The 5,319-nt window shown below is 45.4% G+C and overlaps 1 pseudogene; it reads right to left on the minus strand.

The window, feature by feature from the left end:
- Positions 1-762: 762 nt before the first annotated feature.
- LOC142456595 (large ribosomal subunit protein eL34-like) lies at positions 763-1,127 on the minus strand (annotated as a pseudogene).
- Positions 1,128-5,319: the final 4,192 nt, after the last annotated feature.

Genomic DNA, 5,319 nt, shown 5'->3' on the forward strand with positions numbered 1-5,319 from the left:
CCCTCCATCATCAGCATGCCCATTCAGCTCCTCCTCCTCCTCCCCCTCCTCCTTCTTCTTCTTCACTGTAATGTTGGTTCCCGCTCACTTTGACCCCACATACACAGAACGGAGCACTGCCCAATCCTGTTGCATCCTCACAGTTGTTGTTGTGTTTGAACATCTATTTAAATCCCAGTGAGTTTTTTGGTTCTGGCTGTTTGACCAAGAAAAATGACATTAAAAATATGCCTGTAAACCTTATTCGACTGGAGAAGCACAGTGTTTTTCATTTATCACTGTAAAACTAAGGACAAGTTGATACTTTTTTTTACATGGCTCTTATACCTAAGGCAATCTGTCATTACCCACCAGCTGGCACTGGGTTGCTTCTGGCTCGTGTTTCTGCGGTAAGACAGAGTAGAACTGCTTCTAATGTTTTCAAATCCTTATCGCAGCAGAAAGCCCCAACTTGTGCCTGAAGATTGACTGGTAAGTTCAAACCACTAACCTTGCAGTCAGCGTCCAATGCATAACCCATTATGCTACCAAACTCACTGCCATTGAGTCTATTCCGACTCATAACCACCCTATGGGTTTCCAAGAATGTAACTCTCCGCAGGAGTAGAAAGTCTCTCTTTCTCCCATGGGTGAGCCCTGGGTGGCTTTAAACTGCTGACCTTTCTGTTAGCAGCTCAATACATAACCACTGTGCTAACATGCCACCAAGGGTCCTTAATATGTCTTTCTTTTTTTTATTATTCAAACAGACTTCATTTGTATTTATTTAGCCTTTTGACTCTGTGCTTGTTTGTGCCTTCAACACTTTCATGACGATTTTCTGCTCCTCAATCAGGAAAGCACGCTTGATCCTGTCTCGGACACATTTAGCGCACATGGACCCACCATAAGCCCTGCTGATGTGTTTTTTTGGTTTTGGACAACCTCATGAGAACTTTGGGTCTCACAGCATGGAACCCTCAAAGTCAAAGTCGGCCCGGGCACATGCCACATGCGGATTTCAGCGCTTTCCCAACCTTCTTTGTATACAGGTAAACGATTCTGTCACCAGGGGTTCTGGACAGCCTAGTTTTGTTAGAGGCTGTATTGTAGGACAGCCTACGCCGGTAGGTCAGACGCTGAGCCATTTTGAATGCCTCCACACAGCGTCTCCAGAAGAGGAAGAAGGCGCTGGACCTTAATATGTCTTTCAACCCCACATCCACCCACCCCACCCAAAAATCGCTGCCGTGGGGTTATCTCTGACTCATCGCAAGCCTATAGGACAGGGTGGAACTGCCCCTGGGGGTCTCCAAGGCTGCCACTCTTGTTTTTTTTTATTATAGATGGGAGTAGAAAGCTGTGTCTTCCTCCCTGAAATCCATCTCTAAGTAGGAGTAAGTCATTCTGAAAGAAATGAACACTGGGCAGTTTCCCCTTAACTTCAAGTGTTTTTCTGTTTACACAAGCTTCCCTTTGCTCACCTCACCACCCCCTCCCCCTCCTGGTTTCCCTACTCTCAGTATAGGTCCTGAGGGGGTTATCTGTCCTGTATTCCATGTTTCCAAGTCTTATCTGTACCAGTACACGTGCTCTGGTCTAGCCAGATTTGTAAGGTAGAGTTGAGATCATGATGGGCGGTGGGGGCGGGGGGGATGGGGGGGTGAGCAGTAAAGAACTAGAGAAAAGTTGTATGTTTTGTCGGTGCTATACTACACCCTGAACTCTTTCTAATAAAAGAGAGGCTTTATGTAGTGGGGAGACAAGTCAGCTTCTCTAGTAAAAATACTAGTGTGAAGGTCCAAACTGAACATAAGTTAAAACTCAGCATTGGCCATGAGCTTGGCCGAGCAAGGGCCCCAGGTGGTTTCCAAGCCTCTGCCATGAATGCCTTTGTTACTTCTGGCGACACTTTCTGCTCAGATGCAACGCTCACAAGTCTTAACTGCTCCAAGGATGCTCCTCTGGCTCCATTTCCTCCTCATTATACCTGCCAAATTAACAGCCCTGGGAGCTTAATCTTTTCATATTCCAAATCCTTCTCTAAAATTCTGGGGAGTGGGGCAGGGGGAAGGTTCCTAATGTAGAAAACTTCTTGGGAGAACTCACACTTCTGACCTGCTGGCTACAAACTCGGGGTTCTCCCTACCCTCCCAGGAGTTCCAGCCCTTCCCTCCAGAAACCCACTGCCAGCAAGCCAATTCAGATTCCTAGAGATTCTATAGGACAGAGCAAAACTGCTCATTAGGATTTTTGAAACGAAATCTTTATGAGAGCAGCCAGCATCGTTTTTCTCCCTTGGAGTATCTGGTGAAGCCCCCAGAGCTCCTTCTGCTGCCTCAGATTTGATAGTTCACTAGAAAGACTCCCAGAACGCAGGAAGTGCTGGACTTTATGATTACAGTTTTATTATCAGCCTAACAGACACAAATGAGGCACGTAGGGTACGGAGGGTTGTCAACACAGAGCTTCTGGTACCCCAAAAGGCACAACTTAGCGTCTCGTGTACATTGATGTCTGTCACCAACCAGGAAGCTTCCGTGTCCAGAGCGCTTAGTAGGACTTCAATATGGCGGCAATGTTGATTGAATGGGCCCACCTGCCCTGAGGTCAGCTATCAGTGTGGACAGACCGTGGTCTACAGTGTGGTCTGGGCCAGACAGACGATAACTTCCCTCCGTCGGGAAATTCAAAGGTTTTAGTGGTTATTTCTGAGGAACTGAGGACAAACACCAAAGTATTGGGGTTGGAGTCCACAGACATGCAAACAGTACTTGAGCTTGGCAGCTAACTGGAAAGCTGCTGTGGATGATGCTGATGCTGTTGTCCTTGATGCAAACCTCACAGCGTATCATAATTGAACACACACACACACACACAAATAGCATATATTTTCAGGAATCCACATGTGTATGAACACAGATGAAAAAATTTAGAAAGATACATGCCAAACTGATAAAAAAATATTCATGCTGCTGCTGATAGGAGACCAGCGCTATTAGCCTTATCCGCAATGGTCATCTTTCTATAAGAAACATCTTCACATAGTAGTCCAGGAATTTTCTAGAAATCAAGTGGTACAGACGGGTTACAGTGAAATACAACAGATCCATGTTCAACCCTGCTTTATCCCTTAGCCGTTTTCCCAGAGGGAACCATTCTTTGACTGCTAACTGCTTCCTCTCATACCCTCCTCTACAGCTCTAAATAGCATGTCGACGGGAGTAATAATATTGACCTTGTGGTGGTGCCTTTTATGTGCTGTGTGGGTTCCGACTCATGGCGACCCCATATACTGCTGAGTGAAGCACTGCCTAGCCCTGCGCCGTGCTCGGAATGGCTACATTTGAGCCCTTTGTTGGGGAAGTTCTACTCTGTCCTACGAAGTCACTGTGCATTGAAGTCCACTCAACAGCAATAGACACCCTAGCTTATAAGGGAAGTAAGTGAGCTAATAAGGGTCAAGGGCTTAGAAATACGCTTATCTTATTAGTACTTAATATGGGTTAGTGTCAGCCTTTTCCTTATCAGGCCGTCTCCTCATTACAAAGAAGGTCCTTCCTGAGTCTATCCGTAATTTGAATTTATACATAAGTTGAGACAGATGAGTACAGTTCATATCTAAGGGCAGTGACAAATGTTTGGTTTAATATGTAGTATATAGTATTCTTTTCTACATGTAAAACAATCATTAAAGACACCCTTCAGATACCTTTAACATAATAATGCTTTGATGTGCACTGAAAAGTAGCACCTATTGATATTACAAATGACTGTATGAACCTCCAATTTTTAATATAACAGGCTTTCCGAAGGTTGGTTTATAACTGCAGTTTGTAGGTAAATTCGTTGTTCTTAACCAGGGACTGCGTCTTCCATTGTGTTCTGTCTGTCAGCTTTAGGTGTTATGTACTGACCTCGGCAGTGAGAGATTAAAAAAACGAACGAGTGTTCAGATCTCTTACGTCACCCCTCGCACATCCCCTCAATAACCTCGTCTTTGCAACCAACCACAGCTTAACTCATGTTGAATGCCTTCCAAGTTGTTCTAATTTTCTCATTGTTCCAGCTCTGAACAGAATCTTTCAGATCTAAGCCAGAGAGGCAGGAACTCTGGAAACCTGAGAGACAATCTGCCTGCCTCCCTGGTGGAGAAACCAATCAGGTCATTTTTATTTTATTTTTTTCTTTGCTGATCTTATTCCTGGGCTTTATCTTTGGTAAACATTCCCAACTAGGGGATCTCCTGTGCTTCTGTTCCCAGTTGTCTCCTCCAGTTTTGGCAGGCTAGGCGTCAGGGTGCATTCTGACCACGTTTTCCGGGGGGGCAGGGTTGAAAGTTCTCCTGGTGGGATTTCTACGCCAACTACCTGCTTCCGGCTCCACAGAGCATCTGCATCCCCTTCTAGGTACTACGGTACCTGTTTAGTGTTGTTAGGTCAGCCGCATTGAGAGCTTTTCTTTGGGTTACAGCTTCTCCTTTTTCTTCTTCTTTTAAGTTTTATTTTATTATTTTTTAATCATTTTATTAGGGCTCATACAACTCTTATCACAATCCATCCATACATCAATTGTGTAAAGCACATTTGTACATTCGTTGCCCTCACCATTCTCAAAACATTTGCTCTCCACTTAAGCCCCTGGCATCAGCTCCTCATTTTTGGCCCTCCCTTCCCACTTCACCCTCCCTCATGCACCCTTGATAATTTACAAATTACTATTTTGTCATATCTTACACTATCCGACTCAATCGCATCAATCTCCCTTCACCCACTTTTCTGCTGTCTGTCCCCCAGGGAGGAGATTATATGTAGATCCTTATAATCAGTTCCCCCTTTCCAACCCACTCTCCCTCACCCTCCCGGTATGGCCACTCTCACCAGTGGTCCTGAAGAGATCATCCGCCCTGGATTCCCTGTGCTTCCATTTCCTATCTGTACCAGTGTACATCCTCTGGTCTAGTCAGATTTGTAAGGTAGAATTGGGATCATGAGAGTGGGGGGGAGGGGCAGGAAGCATTTAGGAGCTAGAGGAAAGTTGTATGTTTCATCATTGCTACACTGCACCCTGACTGGCTCATCTCTTCCCTGTGACCCTTCTGTAAAGGGATGCCCAGTTGCCTACAAATGGGCTTTGGGTCCCCACCCCACACACCCCCTCGTTCACAATTATATGATTTTTGTTCTTTGATGTCTGATACCTGATCCCTTCTCCACCTCGTGATCACACAGGCTGGTGTGCTTCTTCCATGTGGGCTTTGTTGCTTCTGAGCTAGATGGCTGCTTGTTTACCTTCAAGCCTTTAAGACCCCAGACGCTATATCTTTTGATAGCCGGGCAC

This window comes from Tenrec ecaudatus, chromosome 9, assembly GCF_050624435.1.
Source record: "Tenrec ecaudatus isolate mTenEca1 chromosome 9, mTenEca1.hap1, whole genome shotgun sequence".
Taxonomy (NCBI): Eukaryota; Metazoa; Chordata; class Mammalia; order Afrosoricida; family Tenrecidae; genus Tenrec; species Tenrec ecaudatus.